General features: G+C 33.9%; 2 protein-coding genes across 2 annotated transcripts in view; one reads left to right on the forward strand and one right to left on the reverse strand.

The window, feature by feature from the left end:
- The window catches only part of LOC143075227 (uncharacterized), a 78,033-nt gene that overhangs the window by 17,887 nt on the left and 39,335 nt on the right, over nucleotides 1-20,811 (reverse strand). The window lies entirely within an intron of this gene.
- Nucleotides 11,900-20,811, forward strand: part of LOC143076854 (sentrin-specific protease 1-like) — a 37,801-nt gene continuing 28,889 nt past the window's right edge. Inside the window, exons 1-2 of the mRNA XM_076252747.1 lie at nucleotides 11,900-12,003; nucleotides 16,116-16,265. The gene's annotated coding sequence lies outside the window, so the exon portion shown is untranslated. The remainder of the gene's footprint in view (nucleotides 12,004-16,115; nucleotides 16,266-20,811) is intronic.

Consider the following 20,811-nt stretch of genomic DNA (forward strand, 5'->3'; position numbering starts at 1 on the left):
ATGAAGGTCAAGTTCAATAATGACGATTTTGACTTTTACCGTTCAGGAGTTATGGTTCTTGAAAGATAGAAAAATGGCATTTTCAGTCGCGTCCTTGCATTTACGCACTAACTGTTCAACCAAAGCTTCCCAAATTTTAATATGTTGTTACTGATGACAAAATGGAAGTCAAGTTCAATAATGACGATTTTGACTTTTACCGTTCAGGAGTTATGGTTCTTGAAAGATTGAAAAATGGCATTTCCAGTCGTGTCCGTGCATTTATGCATGAACTGTTCAACCAAAGCTTCTCCAATTTCAATATGTTGATACTGATGACAAAATTGAGGTCAAGTTCAATAATGACGATTTTGACTTTAACCGTTCAGAAGTTATGGTTCTTGAAAGATTGAAAATTTGCTTTTTTAAGTCGTGTCCGTGCATTTACTCGTGAACCATTCAACTTAAGCTTTTCAAACTTTAATATGTTGATACTGATGACACAATGGAGGTAAAATTTGATATTGACGATTTTTACTTTCACCTTTCATCAGTTATGGTTCTTGTAATATTGGCAGGACACAAATAAATGTTAATAACTCCGGTTTGCTGTCGTTGTGACAGCCTCTTGTTATTTATGGATCATTGTTAATTAATTTGCCATTAAATAAACATAAATTTACAATAAACGAATGTCTAATGTTTGAAATAAATTGAAGCAACACTGCCACAGTTTCCCTAATTACGTTTGCCTTGCTTTTTGGTTAACTGCCTACATCGCTTATAGTGCTTTGATTACTTTCTTTGGATACTTACACCGATAGTAGAAAGGTTAATTTTGTATAATTCCGTATTTGATTTTGAAATTTAAAAATCAAATGAGGCGTCATTTTGCATTTGCGCCGATTTTTTCTTTCATTTGCGCCGATATTTTCTTTCATTTGCGCCGATTGTTTTACAGGTAAATTACAGGTGAATAATTCAGTTCAGTTCAGTTCAGTTCAGTTTCTTGTATATTCCTCCATTAAATGTGGAGCACTACCCAAAGGGTATAGTTTGAGGAACTATTTACACCTTAAAACATAGGGAAACAATTAATTATATTATATACAGATGACTGAATTTGGTTATAATGATCACTAAATAATAGATATCATAATTAATTCATAGGATTGTCATCATAAAGTTTTGTGTTTTTTTTTGTGTTTTTTTTTAATATATAATAATTTATATGTGCTAGGGTGTAGGAAAATGCCGATTAAAAAAAAAAACTGCATATACATGTATTTACAGGAATTAAAATGGTCAAAAGTTTTAAATTACTTATAATCATTAGCTGAGAGTGCTATACATATAATAATTACATTAGATGTATGTTTCATTGTAATACGTTATTCTAATTGGCTAACAGTACATCACATGTTATTCCGTAAACAATTGCATGAGACAATAACATTTATCATGCATGATGACACAAGGTCCCACAATAAAGTGCACAGGTGAATTAAATAAAACTGGATAACAATCGTGTTTTCATGATCCTAGCTAAAAAATGTAATTATAAGTATTGAATGCTTCTTTTTGTAACTTTATAGTGTTGTAAAAGCGTTGACCGTGCGTACATTTTAAGAATGAAGCGCGGAAGCGCTTCATACAAAATGTACTTCGGTCAACGCTTTTACACCCCAATAAATTTACAAAAAGAAGCATTCAATTCTTTAAAAGATATAAGAAGATGTGATATGAGTGCCAATGAGAGAACTCTCCATCCAAGTCATGTTATTTTTCATTTTACATTATAGACCTCTTCCATTAGCCACTTGTACAAATTTATGAATTGTCAATCATAACATGTATATAACTGTTGTCCCCTGCTCACAGTGGGGAGGTGGAAGAAAGCCTACAAGATACATCTCCAGACATTTTCCATGAACGTAACCGTAGTTCTTCACCCTCTGTCTTTCGGACATCTGCCACATATTTATGCTCGATCTGTGTTTTGACAATAAAATCCGTGGTGACTCTGGCTTTACACAGTTTTATAGTACATTAGTAAGATATGTTGTTATATTTCAGGACACTTATCTTCCGATATGTATGGCCCTTGATGATTAAAGAATTGTCTCCGCGGCTAGTTTCAGTGTGCAATATGTCTATCATGTTACAATGAAGTTGCAGAAACATATGAATCAAAATTATCTTAAAAACATAAATGAAAAACATTTAGAACCAAATTTTACCACTGGTATAGTCGAGGGTATAGTACATGTACAAGTATTAACTTACCTGTAAATCTAATTAGGAGCAAATAAAAAAAATCGGCGCAAATGAAAAAATGAAATCGGCGCAATGAAAGAACGAAAATGTTCAAAATCGGCGCAAATGTCATACGCCCAAATGAGGATGAGAGTCGAGAACTGACATTTGATCTCGAGTGTTCGAATTGATATATCAATCAATCTAACTTTTCTCTTATCATAAAAACATGTTCTTTAGTAGAATAAACAATGCAAAATTTAAAGACAATAATGAATTCAGCGTTGAAAAAACGATTTGATATGTCTACATCGCTCAATATATAACGTCGACTGCTCGTGCCACGCAAGGTCAAGTAATCGACATTTTTAAGCTAGTGTCCGAGATAGCAAGTCGAACACTTCCGATATTTAGTTAGTAACTTGATTGTTTTTATAATTAAGTCGAACGCTACAGGTATTATGTTGGGCGCCCAAGATATTGTAATTGAGGCTCGAGATATAATGTCTAGCGCTTCAGATGATATCAGTGATATTGTTGACTTTTTTCAAAACTCAAATGATGAAATCATAATCTTTCAGTCAGTTTAATTGAAGTCTGGAGCTGGCATGTCAGTTAACTGCTAGTAGTCTGTTGTTATTTATGTATTATTGTCATTTTGTTTATTTTCTTTGGTTACATCTTCTGACATCAGACTCGGACTTCTCTTGAACTGAATTTTAATGTGCGCATTGTTATGCGTTTACTTTTCTACATTGGTTAGAGGTATAGGGGGAGGGTTGAGATCTCACAAACATGTTTAACCCCGCCGCATTTTTGCGCCTGTCCCAAGTCAGGAGCCTCTGGCATTTGTTAGTCTTGTATTATTTTAATTTTAGTTTCTTGTGTACAATTTGGAAATTAGTATGGCGTTCATTATCACTCAACTAGTATAAATTTGTTTAGGGGCCAGCTGAAGTACGCCTCCGGGTGCGGGAATTTCTCGCTACATTGAAGACCTGTTGGTGACCTTCTGCTGTTGTTTTTTTTTTATTTAGTCGGGTTGTTGTCTCTTTGACACATTCCCCATTTCCATTCTCAATTTTACGTATGGTTTGGGTTATAGGTTGAGATCTAGACATTATAAGCATAGTGCTCATTAGTTTAGCCTTGGTATAAAACACATAGTGCTCAGGACGATGAGCCGAGGATGAAGAATCCAAACCCTCCCCTAACCTGGGACAGTAGTAACTGTACAACATAAGAACGAACTATAACAGTCAGTTGGAAAAGGCTTAACTCACCAGAAGGATACAAAAAGATAAAGATATAAACAAAAACAGAGTGACCGTGTCTGGGCACTTATACATCGCAACAACAAAAAGACCATAAGTACAGATCTGATAGCACTCGCAGTTGCTGACAGCTAATTCAAAGCCAATAACAAATAATAAAAAATAATGCACTTAATACTATCAATCATTGCACATCTAACATCCAATGCATTCAGTGTAAAGACGTCATAAACATGACCTTATGTAATGCAAAGATACAGGTATCGACATAATGTAATTCCATGATTGTGCATTATGCATATGTTCCAGACCGTATGAATATTTGGACCGTATGCGTACTTTTTCAAAATACGCATACGGTCGGACCGTACGCGTATGGTCTGACTAAGGTCTGACTATATATATATATAGAAGCTGGTCAAGTTTATTAGATACAAATGTATAGAATAGATCAACATAACTCATATATCAAATAAATAAAATAAGTTCAATAGTTATTGAAATATAAAATTAATATATTAACTATTTAAAACAATCACGCTCATTTGATCTGTAAATCTCCGGTATTTAGCATGTCAGTAATTCAGTAATTGCAGCCCAGTACGCTCATTAAAAATACTGCTCAGACCGTACGCGTACTACGATCAAAATACTCATATGGTCTGGAACATATATAACAATTTTATTTAGTTTGCTTTCAATTTACTGATTACAAACTCAATATTGATAACAATAAAAACAATATTCAATGATGTATATACAGTGTTGAATTTCTTAAAACCTCGGTCACACCTTACCGGATAGCTCGAACGGACGCCTAACGGATAACTTTTATTCAATCCGTTCATGTCCGTTAGACGTCCGTTCTTATCCGTTAGACGTCCGTCCATATCCGTTGCATGTCCGTTAAGGTGGTTTGGGTGTCTTCCTCCATCTTGGATTGTAAAAAACAGTGAACCAAAGGTCCATATTTTCTATCAAGTTAGCAAAATTTGATGCAGGAATGCAGAAATTTAATATGAATTTTCATTTAAAAAAACCAATTTATAAGAATATAACTTATAAATATTGATAATTTTGCAAAAATTGATTATTTTTTTTTGTTTTAAAAAAAAATTAAATTGCCATTTTAAGGGGAGGTAACTCTAAAATAGTTCATTTTCTGAAGGATTCTTCATGGAATTTTCCTATTATGTATTTTAGTCGGAAAAAACTCACGGTGACCCTATCTTTTCTTTCGAAATTCTCAAAGCATTGTCTGGAAGTAATCTTTTCCTTAAGTATTGAACAATTCTATCATTTTGTTTAGTTTCTATCCACAAATTGGTGTTTTTTCCTGTATAATCCTTACAAAATGTGTCATTTTGTCGCGTCCTGTAGTGTGAGAAAATGCACGGTGACCTATCATTTTTATAATATATTTCAACATATATCAATAGATACTACGTTTTGGCAAAGTATGAACAAATTCTATCATTTTTATTTTAGACTCTCATACCACCTTAAGCGTACGTTTTATCCGTCGACGTCCGTTCTGTCCGGTGAAAATTTTTGAGCATGTTCAAAACTTTGAACGGACGTCCAACGGATTAAATGTCCGTTGAACGTCCGTTAGGCGTCCGTTTTGTACGGAACTCCTCCGTTTCGTCTCTGTTTTGTATCCGTTACGTGTCCGTTATACATCTGTTGGAGGTCTGGAAGATAAATTCACCAACGGATGTATAACGGGCGTTAAACGGATAAAACGGATGTTGAACGGATGAGAAACGGACTTCTGCCGGACGTATAACGGATAAAACGGACGATGAACGGATCTGAAACGGATAAATGCCAATTGAAAATTTTGCGTTAGGAATGCAAATTATTGGTATGTCAGATTAAGCTTCATGAATTCTTATTATTCATAATCGATTTTAGAGTATAGGCACGTCTTCATAATAAAGCAGTTCTTATTCAAGCCAGACACTGTCGTTTGGCGGAATTTTGAAGAACACACCAAAACCAGTTATACAGAAACATTTTTAATATTTATGCGATTTACATGTATTATTATTGTCGCCTTTGGTTTTTTCGTATATCTACTTCATCCCTTTTATCCGGTACGCTTCCGTTAGGTATCTGTTTTATGCTTTACTTGTCCGTTGGGTGTACGTTCGACATCCGTTCTGTCCGGTACGTGTCCGTTTTGTCCGGTACGTGTCCGTTTCTCGTACGTTGTTTATCCGGTCTGTGTCCGTTTTGCATCCGCTACACGTCGGTTTAATTCGGTCAGTACATCAACGGACTCCCAACGGATAACAATTTTGTCAACGGACAGCTTTTATTTTTATCCGTTAGTCGTCCGTTCGTGCTATCCGGTTAGGTGCGACCGAGTTAAGGATAGACAAGTTTTCAAGGATCATTTATAAATTTGCGGGTGCGGTAAATTACATCTCCGTGAAAATGAGGATTTGTATATCAATTTTGTTACATCGGTTGTCTGATTATTTGTCAATCGAGCGAACATTCATTTCAATTTTTATTTTTAGGTAAAAAAAAAAATAACAACCAAATAGTGCATACTGATTTCTAAAAAATGGACGACAAACAAAAACGACGAAGAAAAAGAAATAAAAATTTGTCCTCTCAGGAGTTTCAGATTCCGGAAAAAGTGAAAAAAAACTCTTCCTCCTACAGTTAATGTTGAGTTGGAAGTCGAATATATAATGAAAAATATGTTCGGCGCAGAATTGGGGAACATATTGCTTCCTGAGCAAGTAATTGAGGAAGCAGAAAACACTAAAACAGAAGACGAAACTATAAACGAAGACAATGTATATAATTTACAACACAACATGTACAAATCACTTCAAGACTCAAGTGACGAGGAAGATAAAAGTTTTTTTAAGTATAACACACTGCATGAGACCACACACAATTCCCCCAGGAACAGTGAACATGAGAATGATTCACTCGACATAAAACTGACAAAACCAAAAAGACCGATAAACAAGCCAGATGATTTAGGAGAAAGAATTCAGAAGAAGGTTTATCATGAGGATGATGAGTTTGAAAGAGGGGGACCAGTGCTGCCACTAAACAGTGATTCTGAAGAATATAGTCCTGCAGTCTATGGTTTACAGGACATTAACAAAGACTTTTCAGAACAAACACCACGAGAGAAAGATAGAAATAATGCCCCCAGTAATACTGAACATGCCAATGATTCACCCGACATGAATTTGACAAAATCAAAACGACCGATAAACAAGCCAAATGATTTAGGAGAAAGAATTCAGAAGAAGGTTTATCATGAGGATGATGAGTTTAAAAGAGGGGGATCAGTGCTGCCACTAAACAGTGATTCTGAAGAATATAGTAATGAGGATGATGAGTTTGAAAGAGGTGGACCAGTACTGCCACTAAACATGTACAAATCACTTCAAGACTCAAGTGATGAGGAAGATAAAAGTTTTTTTAAGTATAACACACTGCATGAGACCACACACAATTCCCCCAGGAACATTGAACATGAAAATGATTCACTCGACATAAAACTGACAAAACCAAAAAGACCGATAAACAAGCCAGATGATTTAGGAGAAAGAATTCAGAAGAAGGTTTATCACGAGGATGATGAGTTTAAAAAAGGTGGACCAGTACAGCCACTAAACAGTGATTCTGAAGAATATAGTCCTGCAGTCTATGTTTTACAGGACATTAACGAAGACTTTTCAGAACAAACAACACAAGAGAAAGATAGAAATAATGCCCCCAGTAATACTGAACATGACAATGATTCACTTGACATGAATTTGACCAAACCAAAAAGACCGATAAACAGGCCAGATGATTTAGGAGAAAGAATTCAGAAGAAGGTTTATCATGAGGATGATGAGTTTGAAAGAGGGGGACCAGTGCTGCCACTAAACAGTGATTCTGAAGAATATATTCCTGCAGTCTATGGTTTACAGGACATTAACGAAGACTTTTCAGAACAAACAACACAAGAGAAAGATAGGAACACAGAAGCTAAGTACAGGAAAGATGATCACATACCAGCTTTTTCAGATAACAATAATCCGTCAGATTCCAGCGAAGAACATTGTGAAATAGAATGCCCTTCGAAATTTGCTATAAAAATTAGCAAGCAAACATGGGAGACAATAAAGCCTAAAGAAAAACAGTATGCCCTCTCTGGAAAGTGGACCGATGTTTTGAGCAAAGAGTTTTATAAGATTAACTCATCTTGTGTTTTAGCTTTTAAATATAACCGGGTGAAAAAAATGGGATCAAGAAAGAAAACAACACCATATTTTAAGGGAAAGGCGTATTGTGGGCATGCAAAAGGCACAATGTATGAATTTACCATAAGAAAAAAACCTAAAGACAGCAAGGAATTTATCAAGATAAAAGTCCAAACCCACGGAAACTGTGTTCATAAAGAACAAGTGGTAAAAAAAAGAAAGTTAACTGGAAAACAAAGAACTGAAATAGGAAAACGGTTAGAAACAGAAGGTGCCAGTAATGTGCACTATACTCTTATGGCAGATATGCCAAATGAAGCTATTGAACATGGAAATTTTACAGAATGCCTAACTAAAAAAGTCCTTCAAGAAGTGCTGTATGAAATACGACAAAAGGAAAAATTTGCTAAAGAAGATATAGCCGACGTCTTGCTTACAAAAAATGCAATGTCTGATCTTGACGAGACAAGCAAAAAAATAAAAGGGTATATTCAATCTGTTGGAGCAGATCCGTTTAGCATTATTTGCTACACAGAAGAACAAATACGATTGATGAAAAGATTAAAAAAAAATGGAACTTTGGTAATATATTTAGATGCTACTGGGAAAGTTGTTAGAAAAATTCAGAACCAAACAAAAAAACCATTCTATTATGCAGCTTGTGTTAAAAGCCCCGTTAAAGGAGAGCCGTCAATGCCTGTAGCAGAAATGGTGACAAATGACCATACATCTGTATCCATAGCGTCATTTGCCTTGAAGCTAAGGCATGCCACTTCTATTGTATTTGGTAGGCCTATTGTTCCAGATCGTGTGGAAAGCGATTTTTCGTGGCCAATAATTAATGCCTCGCTTGCTGCATTTTGTGGCCAAAATATCAAGCAGTACTTAAATTCAATGTGGGGTTTATTAAGACGAGAAAACACAAACGAAGAAAGGAGAGACACATGTATAATACATTTATGCTGCAGCCATATTATAAAAAAAATTCGAGATAAAATGTCTGATTTAACGAAGGACAAGCAGCTGGGCAAATTTATTCTTTACTGTTTTGCTTTGCTGCAAAACGCAACAAAATTGGAAAAGGCAAAATTAACATTTAAGCATATCAAGAATGTCCTGACAAGTCCTACACTGACAAAAAAAGTAGAAGGAGGAATTTCGTATCTGAATCTAAATATTGAGAGTTCAATTGAAAGTCAAGTTGAAAAGGATACAGAAGGAGAAGGGGGAGATTTTGTCATAGACTTTGACGAAGATGACCAACTGGTTTCATTATCAACCATAAGAAAGTCATCACCTTTTAGTGACTATTTTTTCAAGCAGGAAGGCGAAATTGAACTAGACGAAACAAATGAGCAGCCAAATCCGTATTATCTACCTCCAGCTCTACTTTACATAGAGACATACATGCCAATATTTCCTTTATGGAGTGGAGTTGTCGTCAGTATAACAGAAGGGATAACAAGGGACTCAAATTGCCATGTCGAAAACTGGTTCAAAATAATGAAGAAAGACACTTTACAAGGCAAAAAACGTCTTGCTCCTGGGAATTTTATAAGAAGAATTTATCAGGTGCTGAAAGGTCGAATCAAGGGATTTTCCAAAACCGTTGGCAGCGGTAAGATTAAAACTACGAAGAAGGCAGTTGGACATAATATTGAACTGCAGGAAGAAATATGGAAAAAACGAGAAGAAAGTAATATCCGGTCTTACTACATAAGTCCAAGTAAGGCACCGGAACCAAAAAAGGCAAAACAAGTGTGCAAAAGAAATAATGGTTTAAAGAATGTAAAGAACAACTGCTGGCTAAATTCTTCTCTACAAGCTCTCAAGATGTGTACCAAGATTTCCTCATGTAGTTATGGTAAGAACATGTATACATATGATAGATGTTATAAGATCCTTGATAAAATAACTTGAATTTGTTTGTCCACTCCCAAAAACACTGAAATTGTACAGAATTAGTAATATTGTTTGAAAATTGATATGTATTACCATAGAAAGCATGAGAAACTTTAAACAACTAAAAGTGTTCAGCAAAGAGCAAAGAAAGATCTACAAAACGTTGGCATGACTAAAACCATGAATTGACACCTTATGACATTAAGCGCGTTACTGCCAAACTTAGCTAGATAATTGAATCAAGGGATTTGAAAACGTAATGGACAAATTAGAACTGGCCTGCTGTTGAAAAAATAGAATAATCGATAGAATAATTATTGTTTGGCTTTAATCTCAAAAAGGATGATGACAAATTTAAATTACAAGTATATTTATCAACTCGAGAAACATCTGCCATAGAATATGTTCCCCGTTTATATTTGATTATATACTACTAGTAATTTTGTTGGTCCCCCGTACCAGGTTTTGCGTGGAACGTACAACCAACTGTTAGACCTCTTACGGGAACAATTTATAAAATCGGCGTCGCTCGACTTTTAAATAAAGAGTTACCCTTGGAAATATTAAGTATTTGGAAAATGGCCTCGTCGGCGCTCTTACGTGTCCAATTCTTGCAAGAATGTTATGAAACTTATGTCATAGGTTAATATTTATATCAGTAATGACTCGGACCGGCTTACTTTATATGAATATGCTTTATCAAACTGTGGAGTATATAAACGTATTATGAAAATAATTTTTTTTTCAATTCGTTTATGCACCAGTTTGTCTTCATTTCGTATTTTTTTTAAATACCAAATGCACCATATTTAAAAAAAAATGCTAATTTCGTTTTACATGTTTTATAATCGTCAGCTTCTGACTTTCTAAGAGAACCTAAATTATTTTAATGCTTTGTCATATGGGTGTGTTTTTCTGGATAATTTGATATGGAAACGTGATAGATTGGTACAGTTAAACGAAGACATTCTCAATTTTTATATGTATTTATATCGGTTCGAAGATCGGGGTAATGAACTCTGAAGTTGTGGTAAAATCAATAAGACAAAGACATACTATCATTTATGTTCATAATTTTTATATAGATTAGACCGTTGGTTTTCCCGTTTGAATGACTTTACACTAGGAATTTTGGGTCTCCGAAGTTTATAGCTTGTTGTTCGGTATGAGCCAAGGCTCCGTGTTGAAGGCCGTACATTGGCCTAAAATGGTTTATTTTTTTAAAATTGTTATTTGAAGGGAGAGTTGTCTCATTGTCACTCACACTACATCTTTAGACATATATCTATATAATAATGCGTATTTCCAACAATAAATGCACATTTAAAATCATATTAAATGCTGACACCACTAGATTATATTGTAGATGATAGCAAGGATGTTCTAAGAAATGTGGTTTTGAAGAAGATAGCATTGCTGAATACTAAAACTACACAGCCTACAGTTTATTCTATCACTGATATACTGGTAATGTATAACATTATGACACTTAAGGGGGTAGGACTTGGTAACACTAAAATGTTCCTCTCGTTAATTTTTTCTTTTATTTACATCCTTGAAAATGTAGGGATCCATTCATCATCTGCCACTGAAGTGTTAATGAAATTAAATGGTCGTGATCTTTCATTTTATGTTTAGGGTATATTCAATATGACCAATGTTGGTGTACTCTTAAATTCGGCCGAAAACACCAGTAGGCAAAAATCATTTTGTGTTCTGGCACATGTTGTCATTCGAAATAGACTATTAAAATGCACAGAAGAAATATATTTCTAAGTAAATCTGAAACATCGTGGTAATACAAATAGCCTAAATGTAAAAAAAAGAAGTTTTTAATTATTGATACACTGGCATTCTCAGAACGAAAAAAATAGAGTTCATAGACAACAGTAAAGTCCACCTGACTGTCTTTGCATTCTTTTAATGTGTTATAATCGACGGTGTTCTGTCCCAATAATAATTGTAATGAATTTTATAAGATAAAAACAGTAATATTCAGTATGGGACGAGTATCCTTTGGGTGAGATAACATATTTTTAAACACAACTATATATTGGTTTCTCTCCCAGGCAACAAAATGTCCCTGCCATCAATAGTCAATAGCAAGAAGCCTTCAGAATTTATTGTTTTGATTGACAGTCTGTCACTATCCAACTAAGTACTGTGTAGATTATTTATTAGCATAAGCTTGTACTGGGATTGTGGTAAAGTCCAATACCAAGGTGCTCCGATTAGGAGGAACAATAACTTCCCAATGCGCAAGACCGGAAACCCCACTTCGATGCTAGAGATAACCCAACAAGACGTGCTACGAAGTCAAGTGACTGATTCAGTGACTATTCAGTGACTATAACAGATAGTTAAAGGTTTGTAGCCATGAGTATAAACGCCCATAACAGAAACACAACATTGGTATCAGATGTGAACGCTGTCGTGGCTATAAATTTAGTTTTTGTGTGTCTATTTTGACGCGGTCAAATTCATATTTGGCGGGATTCTGAAAATATATTTTCGTGATTTCGCACGTGGGTCTGTAATAAACCATTGCATACACACCTACATTTATTCCCCTGAATGAACATATAATTATTGTTTATTACTTATGCGTTTTGTAATTACAGGGAGCAGAAATTGTAACTTGTAAAAAGTAATAATATTGAAATAAAGTGTTCATTTCAATTTTGCGCAGTCACACTTGAATTTTTACAAGTCAATATTTGTTTTTTTATAGCATACACTAAGTTTAACTGACAGTACATCAGTATAAATCAATTTTCCAGTTGTTCAGATGATATCTTCAAGAATCATGGGAATAGTGCCTTTCATATTTAAAAAACCCAAACACAATCAGTTAGTACAAACTCTGTATCAATGACTCAGCACTTAAAAACCATTAACTTTATTTTTCAATCCATTTGTTCAAATTGAATTTCCCAAATTTCTTTCTAAATGATTCCACAAACTTTAGTAAACCAGTGATCTGGAAGGATTTTTTCTAAATGGGCCCAGGGCCCCCCGAAAATAAATTCAATGAGCCATTTAAAAAAATAATGGGCCAGGGGTTTATCTGGGTATTTTGGGAAAAAGGACCCTGGCCAGTTTAGGAAATTTTTTAACGCGGTTTTCAATGAAATTGGGAAAAACAACCAATATACCAGATGCTAGTTTTAGTGTGATTAGTTCATAAAATTATTTTTTGTTGGTGAAAATAAAGTAAGGACTACACCTTCTTTGTTTTTTTAAATATAACAACATGGCATTTCAGTTTATTTGAGTATCAAAATAATGAGTTCCAACTTCTTAAAGGATTGTTACATTTTTTTGATTTTGACATGAAAATTTGTGAAATAAAATATTTTAAGTTCTGTATAAAATATATCCTGTTTCTATTTTCTTTTTTATATATCTTTTAGTTTTCAATTTTAGTGTTGCTATGATAGCTGTCACATGTTTGGTTCTTTTCATTTTTTATTTACTGTATTTGATTGACAAACCCGGATTTATATACTTGTCCGTTTCCGGATTTGACCTGGTTTTAGTTTATTCCCACACTTCCTGTTTATTTATTTATGGCAGCCATTGTTTGTCAATGTTGTTTTCATTCAATATGTTTCAACTTGGATTTACACATTACTTGTTGGCGATTTTTTTTACATAAAGCTAGCGGTTGAATAAAATAAACATCTCTGTCATGAATAATAAAGATTAAAATGAATTTTGTGATCATTTGGGAATTTTGCTGCCAAAATTGGGAAAAATGTAGGGTTTTTGCCGTTGGGAATGGGTCCGAATACCGGACCCTGTGGAATGCTAGAAAAATCCATGTGGGCCATGTTGTCCAATGAGTGGGCCATTTGAATTGACTTAAGTAAAACAAAACTAAAAAAGTATATCAGCAAAGAGGTGGTGTTACTTACCTTTATGATTCTTACTAATATCATGGATAGTGTTCCTGTGATTTTATTAATTTCAATTTCAATGAATATACAATACTTCTTCCTAACCAGACAATATTTAAGATAACCTTTATTTACAATTTTAAAACTGGTACTGTTGTCTTGGTCTTGTTCATGTTCATTTTTTATTTTACATTTAATTTGGGTCTTCGTCAATACCATACTTATTCCAGACGTTCCGTATTAGAGGACGTTTCTGGCATTTCCTCTGCACTTCTTGTATTATTATAACTTCATCACGATGACAAGAATAACAGTAGAGAGTATTAATTAATTGAAAGAACAAAACAACAATTCGGTGAAGTCATGATTTCAAAGTGTCAAAACGAGCCAAAGACCAAAACATGACAAGGACAGTTTAGGGCCTTTTATGGAGACATAAACTATATTCATAAAAAGGCTTTGAGATTTTTCAATCGAAATAATAGTAAACTAAGCTAACTTAAAAGATTATATGATATGAGAAAAAATGTCGTCTGTACTAGCCAAATTTTACAAATTTAAAGTTGTTTATAAAAAATTATATCATGAACGATGGTTAACTACGTTTTTTTGGGTAATCAGTTAAACGCATGGTTCTATTATTACCATAGGAAAACACCCGAGACGTCCCAAAAATATATAAGTGCTCCTATCATTGGAAGAATATTACACAGTTGTGTACACACACATGGCGGCACGGAACACGATCGGAAATCCATAGGACGATTTTTAAACGTTTCGAAATGAAGTGAAAAAATCGTGCGCCACATGGGCGCTTATATTTGTCACTCTATGCGCCATTTCTCGTCGATAGGCGCAGGGCGCACGTCCTTCCCGATCACTGAGTAAACGAGTCTTTATCTGTTTAATAGTCATTATATATATATATATCTTTAATGGAATTAATGCTTTGTTGTGTAAAACATGTACAGTTAACTGGATCTGTTTGCTTAATATTTTCCCTGTCAAATGTAAACAACATAATGCTTGATCACTGTTTAATTAACTGCTATGTTTTTAATAAAATGCAGCAGCACAAATGATTTTCAATACATGTGTAAACGTTGTCTCCCATATATCAGGTCTATCCCCTTAAATGAATCCATATACAATTGTTTCTTAGATTCCATATAAACATGATAAATGTTTGTGTTATATTTATTTCATCAATTTAAAAGGTTTTCTAATTTCTGTAATCATGGTACGTAATGGTAATTTATTTTCCTTAATTCATAACATCCTTTTCATGTGGGTCTCTGCTCTCATTGGGGTCTAAGCGTGACACCTGAAAGTCAAATGATTGTGTTGTGAAAACAGGAAATGAAGTCTAGTGGGACACAGGAAATTAAATAAAAAAATGAGAATTGCTTGTAAAAACGTTCTGTTCATACATTTCGTAGTGTATTTAAAGCAGGATACGGGAAACCTGACAAAACAGTAAGCAGTATCTGGGATCAGAAACCCCCAATGAGACCCCTTTCATGGACTATTGCAAAACAGAAGATGAGGTTATATTGTATGTTATCTACAAAATCATAGATCATTTTATATAAAATCACACCAGATGCTTCAACAATGTTCAAATATGTACTTACTACTATAGATTAACATAGAATGCACACAACAGTAAGATGTAACAAAATTAAATCTACATATTACAATGTACCAAGGATTTGTAATTACTGATGAAAGATATTTGTTACACAATTAAATTTATATTTGTTCACGATTTTACTACTCTTTTGGTGGTGCTGTACCCTTTACGGTTCATCATAAGGAATTGAAAAATATGGCCGTGTTTACACCTCAAAAATTACTATGAGTACAGACAAACTGGTACATCCAGGAAAGTTTTAAGGCATGGCAGGAACTAGATATATAAAAGTTATATGAAGTCTACGTTTCAGAAAATTAAAAACTTACCTGCATTTTGATGTGCATTTTTTTCCAGTCTGCAAAAGATAGCAAAATAAACAAACACCCGAGTTTCATTTGATACGGTCCACTCAGCTACACAGTTTAAACCTGTTAAAACACCTATTGTTTACAGGTGACTATTGTCCATCTATTGTCCATTTAAATCAATACTACTCACAACATTGATTATATGAGGGGAGCTTCTCAATCGTTTTCACTACTTAGTTAATTTTTGCACCTTCTGCAGGAACGAAAAAAAAATGGATAGAAAAATCTAGAAAAGTTATAATTTTCTGAAACATAAAATGCATTTAAAATTTATATATCTAGTTCCTGCCATCCCTCAAAACTGTTGCAGGTGTATAGGTTAGTCTGTACTCGGAGTAAAATTTTGAGTGTAAATACGGCCATTTTAGCCAAAAGGTTATGATGAACCTTAAGATTTGCATATAGTGGATTATTTATTGATTTGTAAAGATAAATATAAGTCAACAGAACACTTCCTACATCAACTACATGTATATCAGCAGTCTTTGTATGCTTCAAAATAATATAAATATTTACAAAAGAATAAATTATCGATTTTCAAGTAACATATTTTTTTGTTTTTTGTTTGTTTTCAGAAATCATTTACCTTGAATGTGGAACTGAAAGATCTGGCAAATGGAAGACAACACGATCCATCGATTTTTCTGGCCTATTTCCTCGAGACACTTAAAGAATTTGTTCCATGTGTTCTTAGATATGACCATCACTGTTTGAGATGCAACCGTGTAAGTGTAAATGATTCCTATACTTCATTTAGTATGCTATTTTTCTATAGACTGTCCAATCCTACAAACATGTCCATTTTATGATTTATTTAATTTCTTTATGACCAGAGTTCGCGAAAATGGTCGGTCCTGACCGCCAAAATGAGGCTCAGACCAGTATTTTGAAACCTAGTGCCGGTCCTGATGACCGATGTAAAAACGGCCGTTGTAGTTCCCTTTTTATCGGTAATTAGTTGTATCGCAACTAATTCCAATACGTGTTTACATCGGTCTTCAGATGTACCTGCAGGTTATTTCCGGTACTGGATTCCTGTTATTATAGACAAGCTGCCGATCTACACGTGGCCTGCTAAATTTGTTCTTGGCAAACAATCGGCAATTGAAATCTTAGATGGAGATAACAAATACTGAGAAAATGATTCAGTTGATGAAATTGATAGTTAAGATGACTATAAGAACAATCAGAAGAACAGAACGTGTCCTTCATTTTTAATTTGTCCGTGGCTGTGAAAAATAAAACTAAAAATAACAATAAAGATATTTTTGGATAAAATATGTTATTATTTTATATTAGGATCAAATTGACAGATTTTTAGGACTGGCAAAAATTTTGTAGGACTGACAAATAATTTTGCTCTGTCGGTCCAATGTCCGACGGGTCAAACGAAGTTTTTGCGAACTCTGTATGACTATTTTCCCCTGATTCAAATGTCTATATGACGCTTTTCAATCCATAGCAAAGGTCTTTTTATTTTAATGATTCCAGATAACAATTTTGGTACAAAGTAATCACTTTCAAGGTCAAGATATATGACATGTCATTTGATTGTAAATAGGCCAACGGTCAATATCATTGTTAATTAAAGTATAAATATGTTTGAAAAATGGTTTATGATTCATAACTTCAGTTTCCTTTTATCGGTAAGAATAAGTTTATGCACAAGAAAAAATCATAAAAGGAATGTAAAAAATGCTTAGATAGCTTTTCTTAATCCTAAATTCATGAAACTCGCAGCAAAGCATTTACGTGAAGCATTTTTCGAAAATATAAATGGTGGTTCCTCAAACGGTTGCTATTCTATAAAAGATTGGTCAGTAAATGTCCATAATACATTTAATATCTTGTATATATAAAGCAAAATTTTAAAACTGTCTTCTGAAGATGTATACAGGTACATTGTTTCCAGATTTTATCAATATATTAAGTCTATTGAGTTAATGGCAGAAAAAAGGATATAGAGCAAATGTATATGTGACAAAATACATAGAAAAAATATAAATAATCAAGGATCCTGTTTTTAGCTCACCTGGGGCAAAAGGGCTGAGTGAGCTTTTATCATCACTTGGTGTCCCTCGTCTTTCATCTTCTGTCATCTATCATCAGGTGTTAACTTTTACAAAAATCTTTTCCTTAGACTACTGGGCCAAATTGATACAAACTTGGCCACAATCATTAGGGTATTTAGTATAAAAAAATGTGCCTGATGACCTGGCCAACCAACCAAGATGGCCACCATTGATTAAAATAGAACATAGGGGTAAAATGTAGGTTTTGGCTGAAACATGTATCTCAAACCAAAGCATTTAGAGGAAATCTGACATGGGATAACATTGTTTATCAGGTCAGGTCAAGGTCAAGGTCTATCTGCCCTGAAATTTTCAGATGAATCAGATAACCATTGTTAGGTTGCTGCCCCTGAATCTGTAATTTTAAGGAAATTTTGCTGTTTTTGGTTATTATCTTGAATATTATTATAGATAGAGATAAACTGTAAACAGCAATAATGTTCAGCAAAGTAAGATTTACAAATAAGTCAAGTAACCAAAATGGTCAGTTGACCCCTTTAGGAGTTATTGCCCTTTATTGTCAATTTTTTAAAAAATTTCCTAAAATTTGTAAATTTTTATTAACATTTTCCACTGTAACTACTGGGCCAAGTTCATTATAGGTAGAGATAATTGTAAGCAGCAAGAATGTTAAGTTAATTAAGTAAGATGTACAAACACATCACCATCACAAAAATATAATTTTGTCATGAATCCATCTGCTTCCTTTGTTTAATATTTACAATTACATAGACCAAGGTGAGCAACACAGGCTCTTTAGAGCCTCTAGTTTCTAATACTATATGCAATAGGTCAACTAGTGCAGGTTTTATTTGACCTTGACCTCATTTTCATGGTTCATTGCTAAGTGTTACATATTTGTATTTTGGTCTGTTTTTCTTAATTAATCAGCAATAGGTCAACTATATTTGTTGTATGGAAGAATTGTTAGCTGTATATGTCTGCCTGGCATGGTTCATCTGACCTTGACCTCATTTTTATTGTTCATTGATCAATGTTTAGTTTTCTGGGTTAATGTTGAGTTTATGTGACAGTTGTAATAAAGCTTTATATTTAGGACTATCAACATAAAATCAATGATTAGTAAAGAAGGTGAAACATTTCAGGGTGTGCACTCTTGTCATATTATTTTTGCTGTTTGTTTGTCCTGACTTACTCATTTTACAATGATAATTGTAAGGCCTTTTATACATATAGTTTCTTTATGATGTCAGGGCGAAGGCTTTATCGTGAAGGCTGTACTGTGACCTATGATAATTATATACATTTACTACCTTTACATGTAGGTCTTGGGTGAAAAGATGTCTCATTCATTTTTTGTCATTGGAAATCACACCAATTCAACTTATGTTTATATTGTAATAATTCTTATATGATTTGCATATCTATAAATACTTGAATTGGATTGGTCAATTAGAATTTTTCTCAAAGTTTACACTTCGATAAACCATGTTTCCGAAACTACTTTTGTAATCTATTAATGCGCAATACACAAGCTTGCAGTGATCCCGGGATTTTCAGCAAATTGAGATTTAAAAACAATTACATAACAGTTGTTACTATTCTAGTGCATATATAACAAAAAAAGAAATATATAGAAAGCACTAAAGCTTCGAAAATGTATAAAAATAAAATTTAATAAAATTCCGCGAAATTTCATGAAGGATTTGGCGAATTTACGTCATGGCAACGACGTCATTCGATTGGAAATTTGCAAGAGAAAGATTATTTTGTTACGTGTACGCTTCAAATTCGGATAACATTTAATTAAAATGAAGTTTTTGAGGTAGGTGCTATTTCATTTAAGATTCCGTTGTATTTATCGGACATTTATAGTTTTTAGAAAGTCAAGATGGCGGCGTACTTCTTAGTTACGACTTGCCATTGTGTTTTTGATGGTAAATATATATAGTAGCCATCAACAAAACAAATGTTTATTAACAGTGTTCCAGCTAGGTTTTCAAAAGGGCAGGGTGCCAATCCTGAAAAAGGGCATTTAACGCGCGATATGATAATATGAAAAGGGCATATTTTAATAAAAGATGTTAATCAAACATTTGTGTTTATTCGTTGAATCACAGGTTATACAAGAACAACATCTTTAGCCCATATAGAACTCTATCTTTCTACTTTTAAGGCTGAAAAACTTGTCAAGCAGCTTGTCACACAAGTTTTTTTATCATTGCTTGGCACAGTTGAACTTTATATGCAGTATGTTTTGAAAGGAGATCTGTTTCATACTGTTTCTATGGTCTACCACATTTTACCAGTTTCACCTTTCTACCCCTGCTGTGCTTGATGGCAATACAGCACAAAACAGCTGTGCTCAGTAAATTCACAATTTTAGGATATAAAGCAACAGTGAAAAATAGTATCAAAAATAAAGAATACAGAAAAAGATGACCAAGGTACCCTACCAACACTGCTACTAAGACCCTCTTTAACTTTTCCCATAACTCAAAATAAATACCTAAACATATATATTCTTAAGCAAGAAGTATGGAGACACATTTTAGAATATGTAAATGGGTTACTCAATGCTAGGAAAAAAATCAGATTGAGTTATCTTTCTTTATTCGGGTGTGCTCCTTCTTTGGAGGATTATAAACAGTACGTAAATATGATGTAAATATGATCACAATATGGCGGCCGATTTTGTTATTTTCGTATCACAAATGAAGGCAGTCAATGACAAATACGTCTGAATTTTCTGTTTATTTTACAGAAAACAAGTAAAACAATGTCTTCAAGGAGTTTATAATGGTTTTCCAACTTTCTGTCATTACGCTTCTTCCATGAAATTACGGTAAACATTGCAAATTGTGCCCAAGTTGATGTATGCACATTTCTTCAAAGATAATTGCCGACTGACCGATTCTATTTGAACGAAATAATGTTGATGATCATTAATGACCCATCCGATAAACGGATTACCTATAACAAGAGATTATGACACCAGTTGTAACCATTGATTAGCTTGGGGTGGTAAACAAAGTCATAATCTTTTCCCCAGGTAAAATTTAGTAATTAGCGTATCATATCAATACGCAAATTAATATGCAATCGATCTTCAAAAAAGGCAGGGCGCCCTGGAAACTGTAAAAAGGGCACAGGGCGCCACTCGGAAAAGGGCGGGCGCCGCGCCCTCTGAAAACGGCCTAGCTGGAACACTGATTAAATATCACAAATGTTTGGCTGA

The sequence above is a fragment of the Mytilus galloprovincialis genome, chromosome 5 (assembly GCF_965363235.1).
Source record: "Mytilus galloprovincialis chromosome 5, xbMytGall1.hap1.1, whole genome shotgun sequence".
NCBI lineage: Eukaryota > Metazoa > Mollusca > Bivalvia > Mytilida > Mytilidae > Mytilus > Mytilus galloprovincialis.